This window comes from Accipiter gentilis, chromosome 23 (genome assembly GCF_929443795.1).
Source record: "Accipiter gentilis chromosome 23, bAccGen1.1, whole genome shotgun sequence".
Lineage (NCBI taxonomy): Eukaryota > Metazoa > Chordata > Aves > Accipitriformes > Accipitridae > Astur > Astur gentilis.
The window spans coordinates 11,608,068-11,628,999 of record NC_064902.1 but is presented as its reverse complement, the minus strand read 5'-3'; the positions used below and the strand labels follow the sequence as shown (position 1 = coordinate 11,628,999).

The 20,932-nt window shown below is 45.0% G+C and overlaps 1 long non-coding RNA gene across 1 annotated transcript in view; it reads left to right on the top strand.

Annotated features, from left to right (window-relative positions):
- Nucleotides 1-5,819: 5,819 nt before the first annotated feature.
- Nucleotides 5,820-20,932, top strand: part of LOC126049645 (uncharacterized) — a 36,805-nt gene continuing 21,692 nt past the window's right edge. Inside the window, exon 1 of the long non-coding RNA XR_007509282.1 lies at nucleotides 5,820-5,996. This is a non-coding gene — a long non-coding RNA (uncharacterized LOC126049645). The remainder of the gene's footprint in view (nucleotides 5,997-20,932) is intronic.

The window sequence follows — 20,932 nt, the reverse complement described above, 5'->3', positions numbered from 1 at the left end:
TCATTTCATTTGAGTGGAAAACTTGCCTTATCATTGTAGGGCGAGAGGAAGGAAAGGATACTCAAAGTGCAATTCTTCGATTCCTAAAAGACTCATGGGTTTTGACATTGAAAGAGCTATCCATGTCTTCCTAAACCGTGTATGTGGCTCTGCTTTTTGCGGTGAAATATGGAGTTTCTGTCCTGCACCTGATGGTTCAGATTTGAGGACAGTAGCTTCCATAGTCTTGACAGTTGAGTTGTACAGCTTTGGGTACAGGGATGCCGCAGTGGGGAGGCTGTTTACCCTAACGGCAACCACTTTTTGAAGAGGGGGAGCAGGATGGGTTCTCAGATCATTTGAACTGAGCTGGCTGTGAAATATAGTCCTTGTGGAAACTCTTTCCAAGAAAACTGTTTTCCCATCTGTCCCAATAAGATGCGGGAGCACTTTTAAAATGATCATGTTTTCCTGAGAGTCGACTGGGGTTTGGAGACAGGCAGAAACAGAAAAGATGCCTTTTTTGAGACCTACCAAACTATGAGTTAAAGCTGAGGTACACTTAAGTGATGTCTCCAGCTCAGTTGCCTATAGGTGCTTTGCTCTAAAATGGGACATTTTGTGTCTCATTTCACGTGGGCTGCGCAGCTGTGTCCTAAAGCATTCAACCTAATTGGCTTGGTTTTCCAGCTCCAAAGATTCATTAGCGGAGACAGAAATTTCCTGCCTCCCCAGCCAGGAAAAAAAGGCAAAGGACTTGTGAAAGGGAGGGGGGAGAGCTCGAAAAGAGGCTTAGCTGGCAGATGACTATGGTGAATCTTACAGCCCCATTTAGTGCATCTGTCTCTCCAGAGTAGCTGATGGCATATGCGAAAAGCAGCAAGTCCTTGGGCTATTGTGTAACTTCGGGGATGCCTGCAGTCGCTGTTCATAATTAATCATTTAAGCAACAGTAAAATCAAGTGACTTTACTGACAGTATCCAAACTGCTGACCTCAATGCATTTTAAAAGTTCGCTGGATACTGAACCTCGAATGACCCATGGATGGATCTGGAATAATAATTTTCATAATCCTCAAGTCATTATCTTAAGAGGGAACGTATTGTTCTCCTAATTAAGTCTGTCCACACGCTGTGCATCTTCCCATGCAAATGCACTGTGCATAAACTAATTAAAAGAAATATACAGCCACAAGGACTTAAACTGTCTTTTATGCAATCTCTTTAAATTATAAGGAGTCTCCCTCCTCCCCCTCGTGCACGCACTCTAGCAAGGGATTCAGCACTATATTCAGCAGGGAAAACCACTGAGCAGTTTTGGATCAGAATCTGGAATTCCCCAGAATTTATTAGAAAGCCTTTGTTTTATGACATTTTTGTGAGGGCCCTGGATGTGTAGAAGACCCTAATTAAGTGAGAGTTATGATTGTTTAATAGGAGACAGTCCCTGCCCTGAAGAGCTTACAGTCTAAACAGACAAGACGGCCAAAAGCTGAAAGAGCCTCGTTTTGCAGTTAAACAGCTCAGCCATTGAAGAGTTGAACGACTTTTTGAAGGTCATACATACATAGCTGGAAATTGGAGGCAGACCTACTCCAGCACGGCAAGTACCTGAGTCTTCTACCTTTAGCAGTAGGCCCAAAAGACGTAACATGTTGAAGCCTATTTGATGCAGCAGCACCAAAGGGCAATTTTCAGGTGAAACTCACTGGTATTTGGTTAGCTGGGAAATGGCTGTGAGATTGCTTGGCTGGTTTTGGTAGTAGTTTTGTGTTCTCAGGTGTGGTGGATCCAGGCTGTGCCACTAGCAAGCAATGTGTTGGAGGCACGTGACCATCTTAAAACATTTTCTGCCGTGTCTCCCCACTTAAGCCTCAGCAACGCTGTGCAGATATAGCAGAAGCCCCCCGTGCCAGCAGTGTGTGCGTGTGTGTTCATGCTGTCTGCATGCCTCATGTTGAACCATGATTTTGATGAACCCTGGCCTGGCCTCCATTTGTGTTTGGCTGTGGCCAAGAACATGAATGAAGCAACTTGAAGAATATCGTCAGGAACAGCCTTTTTGCTGTAAGCTCCCTTGGCATCGTTGCTGACATTGCCTTTGGCTTCTACTTTGCCGAAGAGGACCGGAGGCTCTGGATGTGTCCTGCTTGCTGTTTTCGCTCCTCTTGTAGGATGTGTGTCTGGTTGTCTGCATGTCTGCCAGAGCACTGTGGTGTTACTGCTTGCTCTCTGTCGTGGTTTAACCCCAGCCAGCAACTAAGCACCACGCAGCTGCTCACTCACTCTCCCCCCCCGCAGTGGGATGGGGGAGAAAATTGGGAAAAGAAGTAAAACTCGTGGGTTGAGAGAAGAACAGTTTAATAGAACAGAAAAGAAGAAACTAATAATGATAACACTAATAAAATGACAACAGTAATAATAAAAGGATTGGAATGTGCAAATGATGCACAGTGCAATTGCTCACCACCCGCCAATCGACACCCAGTTAGTCCCCGAGCGGTGATCCCCCACTCCCCCCAGTTTCTATACTGGATGGGACGTCCCATGGTATGGAATACACCGTTGGCCAGTTTGGGTCAGCTGCCCTGGCTCTGTCCTGTGCCAACTTCTTGTGCCCCTCCAGCTTTCTCTCTGGCTGAGCTTGAGAAGCTGAAAAATCCTTGACTTTAGACTAAACATTACTTAGCAACGACTGAAAACATCAGTGTTATCAACATTCTTCTCATACTGAACTCAAAACATAGCACTGTACCAGCTACTAGGAAGACAATTAACTCTATCCCAGCTGAAACCAGGACATTCTCCTGCTGTAAGAAATCAAAAGCAACTTAAGTGTTTTGTCTAATATATCACCATAGTCTCCGTTGGTGCTGGAAGAGGTGTCTGTACATACTAACGTGCTAGACTGGGGGGGTAACTTAAACCGGTGGGTATGCCAGCAAGATAACTTGGATTTTTGTCTTGCTCAGAGTTTCTCCCGCCAACACCTTTCTTAGCTGCTGGGGTTATGAGATACTCCAGATTAAATCTAGGGCATCTGAGTTGGAGCAACAATCTTTTAAACTGAATCTGAGTTTAAAGATGGAGCACCTCAGTGTTTTCACCGATTTGAATGGTCTTCAGTGGGTTTGCTGGTAGAGAGATAGGTATTTGCAAATCTCATATGCATGATTGTGGATCTGCTGTGCAAAAAGTCTGTTGAGTGACAAGTCATAGCAAACAGGACAGTCAGCAAAGGAATACTTTGTGAGTAGTCTGACCCACACAAAGAAGTTGGTATTTGCACTGAGGCGAACTGGGACAATGCGGCCATGCCCACCCGTGACAGTGTACACAAATGCAGTTATTGTGCAACTCAGCTGCTCTGAACCAGGTGGAATAGTATCAGCTTCTAGATGAAGGTGGCCTGTGTAGCTCAGAGCCCTGCAGAAGCCTTTCTGAGTTCTGCCAAATAGGTATTAGTTGTAGCCAGCGGCTTCTGAACAAGTGATATCTGCAATTATTGAGGCAATGGAGGTGCAAATTTCAGAAACAGCCCATCAGTGCGTGTGAGTGCCATCCGCAGTGGGACTAGCTCAGGGGGAAATGGCAACCGAGTCCTCAACAGCCTGGGCATGGTTGGATAGGAATTTGCACATAAATCTTGAGAAAGCACAGGGATTTCCTTGCTCTCTTTTGTAGTGGGTGTTTATAAGTGCAAAGTGGAAGATGAAATTTCCTTATGCTGGTCTTGATTACTGTCTCATTCTTTGCATGCGGCAGGTTTCCTGACAGCATCCCTACCAACTCAGCAGTCCTTGAAAAAGGCAGCTGGAAAAGGAGGGTGAAGAAGAGCCTGGCTCTGTGGCTGGGAGGCCCCTGCAGCACAGGATCAGAACCGGAGCGAACAGGCAGTTCTTCTCTTATCTGATGTAGCCTGGAGAGCAGACAGATAGGACTGCAGCAATCAGTATGATGGGAATGTGGTGGGTGGACTCTACCAAGAGAAGAGAAACCCTCCCCTCTATGGATGAACCTTCATCTCTCTGTTTCCCCCCTCTCCAGTCCTCATTCCAGTAAGAGGGAGGATCTTTTCCCCATCCAGCAAAGAGATGAAAGAGTGCCCCCCATTTGACACTTCATGAGTTGGCTGAACCCTACAAAATGATCTTCATAAAATCCTGATTCCAAAGCATCAAAGCCTTTTCCTGACTGGTAAAAACCCTAAAAATTCCTGGAAGAACTGCCAAAGGGCAACGGGGCTGATTCTGTCAACTGCCTTTGGTTAGAGCTGGGTTTGGTTATTTATGGGGGCCGGGGGAGGCAAGAACTTTCCAGATGGGCGGCTGAACCAAATATAACAATGATAAAAATCAATGCAGTTATGTGAAGGGAAAAGAATGCCTGCGCTGAAGGGCTGCATGAGGCACACACTTCTCTGTGCTGAAACATCCCTCAGCACGGTGCTGCTCGTGGCATCCCACCCTGCGCCGTTTCATCTCCATGCGTTGCACAAACACGTTCTCTGTGTCTGCTGAAATGTGCCCTTTGCTGGGGGGATCCTGGCTGAGGAGGAGTAAGTGAGGAGTAAATACCTTATACTACTAACAACATGGCCAAGAGAGTAATCACCCAAATCCAATGTCATCCCACTCCAGTGAGATTATAGCAGGGCTGGTCTCAGCCCATCTAAGAAACTAACAACTGATTAGCAGCACAACTTTTGTCTCCCTAGAAAGGTTGCAGTGTTCTGATGTTAAGGTCATGCTGGGACTCCAAAGGACCAGATGTGTGTCTCATCAAATTGTGGCTCAGACAGAATTGGTGCATAAGGGATCGAGGTTGGGACACAGGGTAGCAAATGGGTGGCACAGAAGCCCTTGGATGAAAAGCAAGGTGTAAAGGTGAACGCTTCCTCTCTGAAAAGCCTGAAGAAATTTGCTGTTGCAAATTGTGCATTGTGATGATGTAAAGGAACTGAGTGAGCAGGAGAACAACCTTAAAAATCATCTGTGTCCTTAAGTCATCCTGAAGTATTAATTCTGATCACTTAGAGCCCTGTTGGTGTGTGTGGCACAGCACAGTTATGAGTTAGAGTGAAAAACTCTGTCCCTTCTCCAAAGGCGTTGCAGTCTAGGCGTACAACGGAAGAGAAAGCATGAGAAAGGCAGAAATATGGGATTGGGACTGATCGTTAGATCTTTGTATGCATCCAAGGATAGAGGAGAATGATTCAGTAATTCCTTCAGGAAGGAAGCTTGCTTGATATCTACTTTTCGAGGAACATGCTGAGTATCTGGTGCAAGTGGGAAGATGGCTAGGAGTCAGGGCTGAGTGGGAGAGATGAAATATCTGGGGAGAAAGGAAATTTGCTGCAGAGGGTTGGAGTTGGTGACCGCAAACTGCCTTTTGCTGAGTGCACCCTTGGCTTTCCTATGTTAGTGAAGTTTTGGATGCCTGCATGGGTTGTTAATAGCCATACAATTAGCCAGTCCAATATCATCATCGTCCTAGTGTTGATCGTTATTTTCGGACGTATCCTGTGGTGGAAAAGCTCCAGTACTGTTGTGAAAATGATAGGCAAAAAATTGTCCCTTGGGCAATTCCTTTTTTCCACTGAGTCCTCCTGTACTTCTTTCAGTCTGATATTCCCACTTCTCAGCCTCACCTGTTGACCAATATATGCTTACGCTGTTGAAAAGGTGGTGAGGCTCAGCTGACTGAGGTTGCTGTTCATCACTGTGCAGTGAATTCCAGCTCTCTCGGGTAAGTCTGATGAAACTGGGGGGATTAGTCTGTCTTATCCAACAGACAGAGCCTTATTCAGCTGGGTTTCTTTATTTAGGCCAGGTTCTACATCTGTGTGTGTGGTCCCACCATTGGGTTGCCTTTTACCAGCCTGCTGTCCTGTGGGAGCCCAGCCCTGGCCTCAGTCTTCAGTCAACTAAGGTGCTTGCTCCTCTCTTTGCTCCTTACCCACGGATGGACCCTGCTTGCAGCACTTCAGCAATTTGGCAAGAGAAGGCCAGGATGAGGTGAGCGATTTGTTTGCTAGTGAGACGGCGGGACCCTTGTTTCTTGTTAAAGGCTCGTGAGATAAGAGATGCCATTGATGTTTCAAGGTGTTCTTATCATAGACCTTAGTCTGAAATGACACTGTTCATCCACACTTTCTCTCCAGCTTATTGATGAAAACACAGGATTTTCTCCCGCTGTCTCCAGTCTCTGGAAAGCCCCTAGACAAAAGAATTTTTCAGACACATCATTTCCTTTTGTGAATCAAACTCTAGCCCCTTAACGTTCAGCAAATAATTTGTTCCAAAGGGACTGTGTTGTATGTGATCGTAATTACATTTGGTTTTTAATAATCATAAACACTCCTGTTTTCTAAGAACCAGCAAAACTGATTTCCAAATCATTTAGTTTGAATGGCATGTTTTGTGTTTGTGTAGCATCCTCTCCCCCATACGCACTTCTAAAGAAAAACAAACAATGTATTAAAAAAAAAAAAAAAAAGCAAGTGTGGGGGGGAAAAAAAACCTTGGAGAACTTTAAAGACTCTAAACCTGAAAAGGGAGGGTGGGATCAGCTAATTTGTCCCTCTTTTGTATGGTTTATTAAGCCTTTTGTTCTGGAACGCATGGGTTCAGTGGGAAAGCGGTTTTTGATATATAATGTATTTACTTTTGCTAATTAATTAAAGCAGTATTCATATGAAAATGCCGACTGATAATGGCTTTCACAGCAACAACTGTGTTTTTTAAAGTAGCAACTTTTAATTACAAATTGACTGGCAGAAATATATAAACCCAAATATTGTTCCACTGATTTCCTTTTAACTGTGTTACTCTTGCTTGATTTATCGGATTAGGGCTTTTCACACACAGTGCGTACAAGATATTGTTTTTAATGAGAAATTAAAAGATTACCAACAATACCCATAAACCATTAAAAACACAAACTCTAGATGAATGGTAATTAGACAGAATGATTTGAGGCTGATAAATTGAAAGCAATTAATGTATTTGTTTGGGATTCTGAAGATAGCTCTGGGTGTTCCAGAAAGAACTGAAGGGTTCAGATTTGGAGCCGAATTGCATGTGGAGATACCTGCACCGCTTCAAGTGTCCGAGTACCAGTAGAGCACCAGTGGAGAAGGTGCTGAGAGGGGTCCGCTGGGGTTTGAGATGGGGAAGAGGTGAGGAGTTACATGAAGGGGTTTTGTGGGGAGGGCTAAAGAGATATATCAGAGCAGAGCTTCCTTAGATCAAACCTGTGTTTCACTGTTATCTGTGACATAATGTAAGGGAAAACTTGAGGAGGTAAGAGCAGGGAAAGTGCTGAGGAGAAGTAAAGGTTTCTCCTCTATACTGTGGTTTATTAGGATTGCATCTTCTGCTCAACTCGAGCAGCCCTGAGTCAATAAGCCTGCGTGAGATGCTCTCTCTTTTGGGACGAGGAGGTTGCATTTGTTAACGGTGGCTTGTAACCCCAGCAAGAGCATCCTGTTTCTATTCTTTCTCTTATTCTTGGCAAAGCAAATGTTTTGGGATTCTATTTCAGCAAAAGGAAGTACTCTCGGGTGGTAATGCCTTTTGATATTGTTCCTTGTACTTGGGTCTAGAACAGAGCTCACCATGATTTCCCATCTCAGGAGAATTTCTTGGGACAAGAAAAATAGCCAAAATCAAGTAATCTCCTAAATCAGGGTAGTGATGTCTCTTCTCAAAAATCTTAAAACAAAATAGCCCTCCCTGCCCCAAAACCTAAAGCCCCAGGTGACATATGATCTGAACAATTGAAACATTTAGTGTCAACTTTTACTGGTTTTATTTTCAAGTCTTGTCCAAGTGTATATTAAATGGAACATTGCAATGAAGAGTCAAACAAAAACCTGAAACCTTTGCCCCATTTTCCCCCAAGTCAGGAATACCTGTCAGAATCAGCCCTTTCTTACACACAATGTTTTCCTTGTGATAATTTAGCATTTCTGATGGAGGTGGGGTATTTTTAATGAAAAAAAAAAAAAAAAATCTTGACATGGAATTCTGCAAGTGGAACTCCCTTCTCCACCATCGGCTTATCTCTCTATTCCAATCCCTCCTTTAGATGTATTTCTTCCATGAGGCTTTTCAGTGCTTATCCACTGTAGAAAGAAATGCATTATTTAACAAGGCAAGAGCAAGAGAACAGTGTATGCCCTTCACGTTTAACCATCAGCTGCTGGTATCTTGTTTGGGGAACCAGCTTTTCAAAGGAGCTCAAGTTCTTGAAAGCACTTAGCACAGTGGATGCTGGTGGGTGCTCAGTTCTTTTGAAAACCTGGTCATCACATTCCTAGTGGCAACTGTTGGACTGACCCAGATGTTTTTTTGAGGCTTTGCCCTGAAAAAAATTACATTCTCTATGGAAACTCTGAATTTAGGACCCAATTCTTTCACTTGTTGACTGTCTTCCAGACACACTTAAGTCTTGCAGGTGCTCTGAAGTTTACATTTGCAGGAGCAGGCGTCCTGTCTTCTGTCCCTGTGGCTCCATCCCCGTGCAGCATGCTGTGATTCTTGTGGCGTGATTTCTTATGGCTCTTCTCTGTCCTACTGGAGTCATGGCTGTGTAGTGTGTTAGCAGAGAGTATCTTGCTTCTAGGGATGAACTGGACAAGGTACCGCTTCATCCAGCGGGCTCTACTCAGGGGAACATTTTCTGGGTTGTCGCCGCTGCTGTGAAGTAGGGTCTTGGGCATTTCATAAAGTATTTTTCATTCCTCGTACACTAGTTCAGCCATCAAATTAACAAATAAGGTTCTTGGAGGAGCCACCTGGGACCTATTGTAAAAGCTGGATGCCAGTAAAATCCAGTTGCATGTAGCAAAAGGGAAAAGACCAATAAGGAAACAATAACAGAAAAGCTCTATTAAAAAGGCATATGGATACAATGTTGCTGGCCCAGTTAATGAACCTGTTATATTCAGTAGTGCAATAAAATTCAAAGTAATTGTAAATGAAACTTAATGCCTTGTAAAAGAGTTCAGCTCCTTTCTTCCATAGCTACAGCTTTTTGAAATAAAGGCCTGATCCAGCAGGAGGTGTATGTGTGCTGCACAGCTTAAACAGTGTTTTAGGAAACATCCGATTAGCTGTAGACGGTGCTAAGGTTGTTTGAAATGTTCTGGCTTTTTGGCCAGCCCAGCCTTCTGCAGGAGGATGTGGAACAGGGCAGCACATGGAGAATTTGACCTCGACCCTGTGCGTGTGGGATCCTGCGTATTCTGGTCTTCCCTGCGGGCGCAGGAATCGCTTCAGACTAGTGAAGACCAGGAAGCTGCTGAGGTGATGGTTACTTTTGTCCTCTATTCTCAAATCCCGATGTTTCACCATCATTCTGACTAGGGTGGTGGGCTCAAAAGCCCTGCAAAAGCAGGGCAGAGGAGCCCTTCTAACCTTGCCTGCGCGTGTATTCCTTCTGGGCTTCGGTCCAGACTTTTTCCTGACTTTTGACAGCATGTGACTCCTGCCTGCTTCAAGCAGACCCCATTTGTTGGGGAAAAATAGACTCATGATTTTTCTCTCTATTACAGATTTTGGATAGGAACAGTTTCAAGTCATACGGCTAAATCCTGATTGTCTTTACTCAGCTCTCAAGTCAAACTTCATTTATGTGAATAAGAAATATATAGGATGAGGGGATTTGCAGCATCAGCAATTTTTTGGTGAGGATAGTGATATTTTTTGGTTTTTTAGTGGCCGGTCTTTGGGAATTAAATAACTGCTTGAGAATTTTAGCTTCATTTCAAAGGCATGTTTTTAGTCCTTATGTTTGTGTGACCTCCAACCTCCCATGTAATTTGAAAGTGTGACTTGGTTATGCCTGAAAGACTCAGGATCCAGAAGGCGGAGAAAAATAACCCAAAGCTTATTGTTATTAAAAACAAACACCACCACCCCCTCCCCAAACTGATGGTATTTGAATTCCTGGGTTTGCGTTGCTGATTTTGGGCCAAGGGAACTGAAGGCAGGTAGAAGCCTGACTTGCATTAGATCAGAAGCAGGAACCTGGCAGTTTGCTTGAAAATGGCCTGAGCTTGTTAAGCCTGGTGAACAAGTGCCTGCAAAATGCAGTGAGCAAGGACAGAGTGAGTGCCATAGAGGGAAATGCCAGCCCTTAGAGAAAATCCTTCCTGCTTCTACCTATAAAACCTAATTTTTTGGGAGAGAAGTGTCAGTCCTGCAAAGGGTGATATCCCCTCCTCCTCCTTTACTAATCAGGTTTTCATTTAATTTGCAATGCTTCGTTTCCCCACATGAATTGACTATAGTTGGTAGATAAAGCTGTGAATGGCCCTTTTAAGTTCAAATGATGGTTCTAGCTGCACATTCCTCAGTTAAAAATGTGCAGTGTCCTTCTTTCCTGGCATGTGCTAGCAGAAGTCATGGGGTGTGCTCTGAGAAATAGCCCCTGCTTTCTTTATTGTTGTTCTTTCCTTCCTCTGATGGCATGAGTCAGGGGTACTGTCAGTCTCTGAACCGACAGCGTCTCCATTTCAGCGGTTCGTCTGCCCGTTTCATTGTTTGAGCTGTGGCATGCTGTAAGGTTTATCTTGATTCTGTGTCGTTGACAATAAAGGGACAAATTTCTGAAATTCTAGCGGGATTTCTAGAGAAACTTCCTTCCCCCTTTTCCCCCTTGAAAGGAAGCAACCTTCTGCAAACTCACCAGCCCACTTTTTTTCTTACAGGGTTGGAGCTGGCATCCTTTACTAGCTTCCTGCGTAACCATGGGTTTGACTTGGCTTCTCTCAAGGTTCTTGCTGAAATTGGTCCAACGCTTTATCCTCGCATCCACCCACGCACATGAATTCCTCAGTGTCATAAGTTGGTTAAGATCCATGTAAGTCATGGCATCTCTCCATCTTTGCCCCTTCATCCACCCCTGTGAAAAATGTGCAGCATTGTAAATGGAGGCAAATTCAAATACTAAAGGTGTGGAGCCTTAGTGATATGGAAATAAGAGATGAGGGCAGCAAAGACCTAGTCTATGGAAGGCTCTTGGGGCTCTTCAATAATGAAATGCAAGACTGTCCCATAAAGCTGCATGTGAAGTCTGCTGAAGTCAATGGAGAGATCTGTGTTGATTTCAGTGAACTCTGGATCGGTCAGTCCCTTCAAAAGCAGCAAGGAATATGGTCCTAATCAGATGATACAATTGTGGGAAAAGATAGGGCTTCGCATCTATGCACGACCCTAAATAAGACCTCAGTTCTTTCAGAAGTGCTTGTTAGGAAAGGGACAGATCCTATACTTGGGGGGTGTTACAGCAGAGGCCAATGGATGTTGGGAGCTTTGGAAACTCGGCTCCTTTGGTTAAATGAGAACACCATGTATTTTCAAATCTGGTTCCAGTTGTAGGTGTGGAATGCTTGAAAGTCTATTTCTAAACAAAGTTTTAGACTGCCTCCCCTTCCATTTCAAAGCTGAATTTTGCAAGGTATTATGTTCTTTCACCTTTTAGGGCTATGTGTATACATAGTCAAGGACCTTAGGAGGATCACTCTTAGGAAATTTAAGAACAAAAAACAAAACAAACAAAAAAACCCAAAGAAGGTTTGGATGTGTAGATCAAGGATATGAACATTTGAGGATCATTTTAGAAATGGCAAGCCAGCCAGCAACTTCACAACTAGGTCTTGATTTGAACTCTGAAACCCCAGCAAAGTTGGGGTATATGATCCCAAGACTGGGGTTGTCTAAACATGGAAACCACTCAGAACTCAAGTCAGCAAAAACGTATGTAAAGGTACTGAATAAATGCAGTGGTCATGGGTAGCTAATCTTCCCACCCAGGAGCTCTGGTATTTTCAGTACACAAGCATTATAGTCTAAAATACTACCTGTCCCATTGCAGCCTGGATTTGGTCTCCTTGCCTGTGGATTAGACATAAGGAATATAAAACAAAATACATGCACAAAACCCTTGTGTTTCCTTTGCAAAATCAGGCTGTGCACATAGCTAATTCTTTTCATGTTAATCTACACTTACAACCCGATAACAAGCTAGAGCTTTCTTCTAACCAGGCTTGATTAAATTTGGAAGATTTCTTCCCAACAGGAGAACCCTTTCTGCTTTCATGCAGTAAACATGATTTTGTGCTTTCTGTATTTCCCTTTTTTATTTTTATTTCAGGAATTCTTTTTTTTCCTTATTATTATTATTATGAATAAGCTAGTTTTAAATCAATTTCAACAGCTGGAATTAATTTTCCTGTTACTGACTCTTCACTTGGGCCTGTCACAGAGCGGGAGGCTTTCTATTAGCATAAACATAACTGAAAGCTCTGGAATTTGCATTAATGTACTTTTAACAAGTTGACAGTCTTTTGGCACACGCTCCTGAGATCTGAGAAGCAAGGGGAAAAAAAAGACTGTATTATACCTTACACTGGGTGGATTGTAAGAAGCTGTCAGGTAAAACCTCAGGTTTCTTTTCCTACTACAAAAATATGGGACAAAATATCCACTCATAAGCAGGTGCATATATCTGACAATTTTGCAAAGTCCTTACTGCTTGTCTCCTAGCCTCTGAAAGAGCATGCTCACAACTTGGGAGCAAGCTGTTTTATTGTTATTTTTAATGGATGTGGAACTCACACAAGGGTTGGAGGTGCTGAGGTGCAAAATATTTGACCAAGTTTTAAAGGGTCTCAGGAAATGTATACTTCAGTGACAGGGCTATGGGCCCTTCGAAAAGTGATCCAAACCCTGCTAAATAAGTTGGAAGGTTTGTCAAATAGCTGGTCCTGCAAGCTCCTTATCACCACAAGGTAGAAATTTAAGAGGGCTCAGTGTGGCAGTTTTGCCAGCAGATGACAAAATCATAAGCGAAGACCCAAAAACTCAGACGATGGTTTTGTACATCTCTGTTTAAATCAAATAAGTGAAGTGAGGGTCTTTCCATTTGCTTCTGGCTCCTAAGTGGCAAGTGAATTATGGTTGAACCTGACCCTCATTAGCCACAGGACCAGAACCCAATTTGTGGATAAACAGAAGCTGATGTTCCCACCAAACGATGTGGCTGTAGCAGCAAGGCCTTGAAGGAGGATGATTATTAGGAAAGCTGATGTCAGTGACATTTGGCTGAACTCTGCTGGCTTTGCAGTCAGTGTGTAGAAGTAGCTGGGCTACTGCTGAGCCAGCGTGGGCAACCAACAGGCTGGTCTGCGCCACCGTCTGCTTGCAGGGATGTCTGTGTGAATGGGCTCTGCCATGGCTGGAACCTAAGGGTTAACTGAGCCCCTGCACTGCAGGCGTCAGCTGCACTGATAGCCAGTGTTGGGCAGCTCTGGATCCCTCAGCTATGTAGATGGTTCTGCCTGCGTGCCAGTGAGGTTGATGTGTGTACTTAAAGAATGCAATGTGTTTTCACCAATTATTAGGATAAAGGTGTTACAGGATTTGCAAAAAAAAGTGTACAAGCCAACATCAAATTTGTATGTATATTTATGTGTATGTGTTTCCAGTTATACTAGAGAAGTAGGCAGGAGAAAATACTTGGGCTGCAGATCAGACTCATATCAGTTGCCATGGGAATAAAAGGAATACTGAGAACTGAGGGAATCCTTTAAACTACAGGATTTTTTAAATTGAGTTCTTATTTGGCTGTTTATTTAGGCCCTACATTAAGACAAAAATGTGTGTTTAGCCAGCTCCTCCTGCTGGATCCGGAGCAACTACTAAAGCTTATTTCCATAGAGATATTGCTGATCCTGGCCCCAGAACAGAGAAGAAAGAGGCCCAGGAGAGCTGCTGTGCTTAGTGGCACTCGGCTCGCTCCGCGGCCGGGGGCTTGCACAGCCCCCTCTCAGCGTGGCAAATACAGGCTGGCTTTATGCTTACATGGTAAAGCTGCTGCCGGTGGTTTGGCAAGGCTGTGGTATTCGTCTGCTCCAGGCTTTGTTCCTGGGTTTGCCTCTTGAGTTTGGAGAGACCAAGATGGTACCTCTTTGGTCTGGAAACTATGACTTGATCTGGCCGGTATGGGAGCGATATGACGTTGCTTACCGTCAGTCATATGGGAATAGTCTCACTGCTGGGAAGAGTCACTGAAAGGTCTGCTAGTTAATTAGCAGAGGGATTGTAAATAGCTAAAACCTGACTGAATTCCTCTGTCAGCTCAGGACAGGATCCTCCTGCCACTCCTCTTCCTGCCTCTTCGCTGTTTGACCACAGTCGGTTATTCCAGAGATAATTTTTCCTCTCACGGCTGCTGTTCCAGTCACTACCATGAAACTTACTGTGGCTGTTAGTTGTTGCCCATAGGAAAAGGAGCAACTCAGTGCCGTGGAAGAGCAGTATCCCATCAGTGCCCTTCACATCGTCCTTTGTAGTCTTTCCCTTTCCCAAGGAAGGGCCCCAGGGACTCTGGCTGAGAGCAGAGGCAGCCTGTCCAGCGGTGCTTGGCTTAGGTGCTGCTGTCCTTCCTTGCTTTGACTGATGGAAGGCACTTGAGGTACATCTGCCTAGCTGTGACTGAATCACATAATTTTTCCTGAACTAATCTGCCCGTGTCCTTCTGGCTGTGTGGAGCTCACTGCAGGTTCCTCGTCCAACCAACAACCGCGTGTTTGTGCACAGCCCATGCCAGACTGGATGGTACAGGGATACCTTGGTGATGTCTTGAGCTACAGTCGCTGACTGGTGCATAGGGCCAGATCAGCGAAGTGGGGAACAGGGCACTTCTTCACTCAAGCCTCCAGAACCTATGATCACAAAGCCAAGAAGCCTTCTAGAAGGTTTATCTCCTCCTTCTTAAGGCACTTCAAAGAGCCCCTGGAAGAAGAAATCAGTTGTGTTGGTATAGGGAGTGCATCAGGGCTGCAAATGCACAAGGGCATCACCCATGTGACAACTGTGTGTCCTCCTTTGATAAAAAGGAGATGTTTCTCCTCTTTCACAGAAAGATTTTTTTTTTCCCTACCTGTCAACCCAATCCCTTTCAATTGCACGAGCCCAGAAATTGTTCCAAATGCAGGAGTGGTGAAAGGATAATAGTAACGATGGAAGGCAGGGGTCAGCAACCGTGCCTGTGGTGAGGGGAGCTCTCCAAAGCCGAGGGCCTAGTGCCTACACCAGCGCTGACTTCATCAGCATCAACGGAGGGCGTTGCGTGAGCCAATGCTGACAGCATCAGGCCCCTGGTCAGGGTTCGTGTGTGCGAGCGGTGGGCAGAGGAGCTGTGGGCTGGGAGAGCTTTGCAATGATGGGAAGAAGAGTGTGGGAGGGAAAAAGGGAAGAGTAGTTTGGTTTAGAGATACTGTCCGCAGCGCTGATTCACCGGGCTAATCGGATCTTGGTGGCGTTTTTCCTCCGGTATCTGCTCTGGGCGTCTGTCACTGTTTTTGAGAATTTATCTTTCTCATCAGAGCTTGGGTTTTCTGTTGTTTTTTTTTCCTCTCTTCATTCAAAGCCTGTAAGAGGAAAACATTTGAAAACAAAATGTCCTTTTTTTCAGAGCTCTGTTCAGTAGGCCTGAGCTGTGATAAAGTTTCTTCTCATGTCGATTGCCAAGGAACGTGGGTGCCCAATAGGCAGTGGCCAGCCAGGACTACCTCAGCCTCTGCTGAATTCTTCCATTTTTGGTAGGAGCCCTCAGTTACTCCCAGTCTCAAAACTGTACTTCAGGACCATGCAGCAAAGGCTGCAGTATAGTCATTTTTTGTTGAAGCATGCCCTATGGCATAGATCCTGTGGGTAAGGGTCTGGGGCCTTTGCTTGAGTCACCCTCTTTCAGGCAAGTGTGAGAAATGGCAGACTGTGATTTAAATGGGCAGTGATGGTGAGGAGCACTGTCTTGCCTAGTGGGTCCTCGTCTATATCCTCCTACAGAAAAAATCTAATTAAAAGAGTTCAGAAGCTTTCATTATAGCTCAGGTTCTGATTCTGTCACTGAAGGGGTCTGAGCAACTGTTGTGGAGCTCCACTCTGTCCTGTGCAATCTGGCCTGCACAGATTGAGGTGAATCCATGAGCTAAGTGGAGCTTGTGATGACCAGTGTGCCAAACCTCCCAACTCTGCAGCACACGGAAAAGGGGGTTCAAGTATTAGTTATTATCTGGCACCTGAAACGTTCCCTCCAACAGATACAACCCCTGTTGTATCTGTTAAGCTGAGCGCAGCATGAGAGTGGGGCTGTTTGGGGAACGTCTGATAAAAGAACTTTAGCTGTGCAAAGCTCCATTGGTGAGACTTCTCCGTAAAGATCATCTGTTGTTAATTCAGCCTTGCATGCTTACAGACAGACATTTGTGTTGATTATGTGTGTTTTCTGGAGGAGACATTTTTAAATATGGAAATGAATGGAGATACTTGCACAACCAGTTAGCATCCATTTCATATTATTATTGAATATACATATTATGGAAGTGCCTAGAGACCTTAGATTATAGTAGGGCTTCACTGAACAAGGTACAGAATATGCCTAGGGGAGATATGCCTTGCTACAAATAGCTTGAGACAGTCCTAGCCAAGGCAGAGAGTTGGGCAGAGGGAGGGCAAGCACAAGGGATGAGGTGACCTGTTCAGGGCTGTGTGCGCAGGAAGGCAGGAGCAAAGGTGGGCCAGGCTGCAGGTCTTCTGGCTCTGCCAAGTCCTTAAGCACTGCTGTCCCCCCAAGCTTATGTGGGCAAATGACAAATAAGAATAGCCATGTAAGCAAGCGACGGTATTGCTATAACTCTCTCTGTGGTGTTTTTACTGTCCTGCTCATGATATGTCTGGCCTTAGACCCTGAGCTTCTGAGGGGAGAGGTGCTGGTTTTCTTGAGAGTAAAGCATGATGCTAATCTTACACTTTTTCTGCATCTGAAGTGCCAGAGATGATAAGAAAAAGTTCTTGTTGTTTAAGTAACATCAGAATTCAAAGAGTGGTCTCAAAAGCATGTACGTTAGCTTATAGGTTTGTATAAATAAATATATTTGCTTGTCTAAATTTGAGAACTTGGGATGAGACAACGAAGGAGATCGAATACAATTGTAAGTGGCACCACAGGCTGTTCTCACCTGTTTTAGGATACTTTGGTTGAGGGTTTGGGTGTGAGAATAGGAATCCTCCTTCACTGGAGCTGATGTTTTGTGCATTTGAATTTCTACCATCTTGAACATGGGGAGCCTCAGATCAGCTGAAGGTGATAGTCATCATAACTGCATCCCAAACGGGGCTGGTGTGGGACCACCCCCAACCTGTTTCTTGCAGACAGGCTCCGACCTAGAGAGTTGTCATTATTTCCAGACACCAAAAACGTAGAAATGCCAGTTGGTGGGTGTGTCCTACTGTCATGGAGTGGCACTTGTTATGCTTCTGTTCTTGCTGAGTAGCACCATAACCCAAAAGGCTCATACTAGTTTCCAGAGGCTATTCTTGGAGTAAAGTGTGATTTGCATTGCATGCCTTGTCCTAAGCTATTGCTGTCATCCTTCTTATCCACTGATGCCTTTGGTGTGATCTCTTATGTCCCAGAATCAAGTAATTCTGTGTTTGTTCTTTTTGTCCTTTAGTGAAGGATTTCCAATAGCATTCAGGATTGGCCAAACCCCGCTCCTACTGAAACCAAAAAGTGTTTTTCCACTGACTTCACTGGGAGCTGTTAGAGCAGGACTTAGTGCTGTTGGAAATCCCATGTGAGCTGAATGAGCAGGTGGGGAGGGGGCTCAAAGGATCTGGCATGTTTCATGGCAGAAGCAGTATTTTGGAGGGCTATTGAGAAAACAGTAACAAAAGGGAATTTTTCTGTGATGGGGTAGGTTACCTTGCTTAGGAGTGTTGTGACGGGCATAGGACACACAGCCCAGTGCAACTGGAAGATGTGGCGTCAGCGGGGGTATATGGGAACATTCGCTCCTGAAAGGAGCTTGCACGTTTCCTTCTGCCTGGTCCATAACATTCCTCTGACTGACTTTTTTTTTTTTAAATCCTTCAGACTACAGCGATTCTTCTCTTAACACTGCAGTGTTTTCTTGAATACTCATTCCCACAAGTCTTAAAGCTGCACCAGCCCTACAGGGACTGGAACAATCATTGCAATGCACAGGACATGTGCCAAGCCTTTATTTTCTGGAACTGACAGTAGGCCACAACCAAGAGCCCTCTCCCATTTTGGAGTGAGTACTTAGCACTGATGCAGCCGGCATACTGGCAGCAGGATCCCAAATTGAGCTTTGAGTGCATGGGGAAGCTATACAGAGGGACCCCAGGTTAACATGGCTTCGAGGAAACCTGTCCTCAGCCCCCGTTTCATTGTCATCAACCAAAACTTCAGAACCTTCCTGTGATACCGGGATGGCCATTTGTTATGGTTATCACAAAGGTAAAATGTCATGGGTAAAACCATCCCATTGTCCAGAAATGCAAGACAATAGCGTTGGCAAAGAGGGCCCATCCTCCACGCCCCCCTTCCCCTCGCGACTCCTCCACGCTCAGGAAGTGGCAAGGCTGTACTGTGTGACCAAAAACAAGGCAGAAAAACTCTAGTGAAAAAGGGAGTTAGAGCTGATTGGTAAGCCAGGCATGGGCGCTGAACATCTCTCAAGAGATAAGTCTCTGACGCTTGATTCTTTTCAGTCCTTTTGGAGACCGTGATAAGGAGGCGGCAGTTGCTTTGTCAGGGTTGCTCACGCTCTTTTGTGCAGTGTGTTCAGTCACTGAACTTGTTCAGATAAGACAAACATCTAAACTCCATTTCCGGAGACACATACCAGTCTTTGCACTCAGGCAATGGTTATACCGGGGGTGGGCGAGTAGAGACAGGACTGATGTTGAACGCCTGTGAGAAGGATGCTCCATTGTAGCTGGTGGTTCTGTCTCTCCTTTGCTTCCCCAGAGCTCCAAAACTGGAGTCCAGACTTTCCAAGTGGTCCAAAGATCTGGGGTATTTGGCTAAGGTGGCCACAAGCATCCCAGCGGTGGAGGGGGAAGTACTTCTGAAAAACTCACCAAAATTCTGGGTGCTTTGGGCTGAACAAAGCTGGGCCCTCCCAAAGTCCGGTTGCATCCAGACCGGTGTGTATCCCCTTCGCAGGATTTGCGAGTCCTCAGCCATCAGAAGAAAACTTGTAGTTAACGAGTGCTTCAGTCACTGCTGAAAGGCAGCCACAAGGGAATGGAAACGTGATTGATTAAAGCAAACAATGTCTGGACACAATTGTTCAGGATAGACAGTGCAGGAAAATAACATAGGCAACTGGAAATCTGCAGAGAATTTTGTAAGGTGTCAGGATGCGATAAATGTCCGAGGTAGAAATCAGTTTGGGTGTTACTTAGCACCCCTGCTGCAAGAAGTGCTGGGGCAGCTTTTGTAATGGCAGTTGGGTAGAGTTTCTTTCTAAAATCTCATGCAAAGTAAGAGATTTGCTTTGGGAGCAGTCCTGACTAGGACCAGAAGGAAGAAGTACTCCCTGTTCAATTGCCCTAGTTTTTTTACCTTCTATGCTTTCTGTAGAGGGCTCCCAAATAACTGCTCATCGTGCTTTTACCTGTGAGCTCTGAGAAGTCTTTGCCCAAGCTGGTATGGGCAGGGATTCATCAAATGGCTAGAGCTGTCCCCATTTTATAACTCATGGTATTAGTCTGCAGCTCTGTGTTCAGCCTAATGGGAGGCTGATCCAGTTAGCCTTGGAGAAGATGAGAAAAGATGTCAGTATTGGAAGGGAGGGACTGCAGGAAGAAAGTGGCATCGTTTAACATTTGTGGGAGGGATTTCCTGGTGGTTTTGTTTTTCAGAATTAAAATAATGGGGCTAAACTTAGTTACACAGTGGTGCACGTCCCTGCCTCCTAACTCAGGACTAGCCCCTTGCAACCTCCTGAGACCTGGGCTTGGTAGACCTGAGTGTACAGCCTAAGGAGCAAAAAGAGCCATGACCGCTTCTGAGGAGATCCCTCATGAAACTGCCACCTCAGAGAGGGTCAGTTTATACACCAGGATACCAGTAGCAGACTGGTGTTGGCTTGTCCTAAACTGGGTGCCTAATTTTGCTGATGTTCTACACTGAAAATGGATGTACTTTAGATACCTCTTAGGAGTCCTGGAGGGAGAGGGACTGCTGAAACATTGAGAACTGGCTTCATTATTCTGTCTGAACCTCCTCCAAGATCCCTATGTGAAGGGATTTAACAGAAAAAAAATCTTATTTTCCCTCCTCAAACGGATTTCAACTAAAAGCCATCAAGAGAGCTGGGTATCTTCAGCACTCAAAGGATTTGGTCCCCATTGAAAGCAGTCACCACTATGTCCCCGGGGAACGTTCCTCCTTGTGACCCTGCACAGTGCTCAGCTTAACCCTCGTGTGAGCAGCAGTTGCATCACTTAGGCATCTAATTCCATTTATAACCTGAGATACCGGTTACAAGATGCCAATAAATTTTAAACCCTACAATGCAAAGCCCAATTATTGGGCCATCTAGATGCAGTTCTGTCAGCATAGGGTTATTCAATTAACTGGGATCCAAGTCATTAGTATGGCAGAGGTTTTTTGTTAATTGCTACTACCAGAGCCATGATTTAAAGCATTTCTGAATTTCACTGACATTTCCGTTCACTGCCAGTTGCCCAGGGTCAAATATTGGGCCGAAGGCGTGTGATGGTGTCCTCCTGTTGTGAACAGCAACAGGAAACCCTGTCCTGAGAGGTGCTCTTTCTGGAAGCAATGGGTGCACACAGACCTCCTCTCCTTTCTCGTGCTGCGTTGGATTCTGTTTTACAGGTCACTCTGAAGTGCTGTGTAATGGTGTGGATTTCCCAGCTTTTCCCAGGCTGTTTTCTTCAGGGGCTGGGAGCAGTTTTGGCAGGCAGTGACCTGGTCGTGGTGCCAGGGACCGAGTGAATTCATGTCCTCGTGCTTCACAGTTCTTTCCCTGTGTTCTGCTGATGTACTGTTGAAACTGGAATAACACATTCTCCCTATAGGCAAACCCACCAGGTCCCAC